The following is a 718-nucleotide window of genomic DNA, read 5'->3' on the forward strand; positions in this document are numbered from 1 at the left end:
CGTATAGTATTTCCACCATGCAAATACAATAGACATCCCACTTCACACCCATTAGGATGGCTACTATAAAAAAACAAAAATAGGCTGCTTTGCAGATGCCACCAACACCCCAAGCTTCCCACTGCCAGCCACGGTCAACCCCAATGTGTCCGACATTTCTGTTGATAGCAAGCCTTGGGCCACATCTCCTTCAAGCTGTTTGTATAAAAAGTTCCAAAAGCAGCAGAAAACTTTCATGCTCTGAGCACTGGAGAGAAATGATTTGGTTACATGGGTACCCACTTTCGCTGAATTATCCCAGGGTTTATTTGCCACGGTGGTGACTTCACACACCATAATGGCACTGGCAGCAAGTCCATCTACTGGGAGAAATTTGATGATGAGAACTTCATCCTGAAGCATACAGGTCCTGGCATCTTGCCATGGCAAATGCTGGACCCAGCACAAATAGTTCCCAGTTTTTCACCTGCACTGCCAAGACTGAGTGGTTGGATGCAACAAGCATGTGGTCTTTGGCAAGTTGAAACAGGGCATGAATATCGTGGAAGCCATGGAGTGCTTTGCGTCCAGGAATGGTAAGGCCAGCAAGAAGATAACAGATAACCATTGCCAACTGTGAACAACTCTAATAAATTTGGCTTGTTTTATCTTAACCATCAGACTATTCCTTCTGTAGCTTACGTGAATACTCCTCCACTCCATCTGCTCGCAATATCCT

General features: G+C 45.1%; 1 pseudogene; it reads left to right on the forward strand.

The window, feature by feature from the left end:
- The first annotated feature begins 83 nt into the window (after positions 1-83).
- On the forward strand, positions 84-619 carry LOC103606900 (annotated as a pseudogene).
- The last annotated feature ends 99 nt before the right edge of the window (positions 620-718 follow it).

This window comes from Galeopterus variegatus, unplaced genomic scaffold (genome assembly GCF_000696425.1).
Source record: "Galeopterus variegatus unplaced genomic scaffold, G_variegatus-3.0.2 Scaffold6932, whole genome shotgun sequence".
In the NCBI taxonomy this organism is placed as follows: Eukaryota; Metazoa; Chordata; class Mammalia; order Dermoptera; family Cynocephalidae; genus Galeopterus; species Galeopterus variegatus.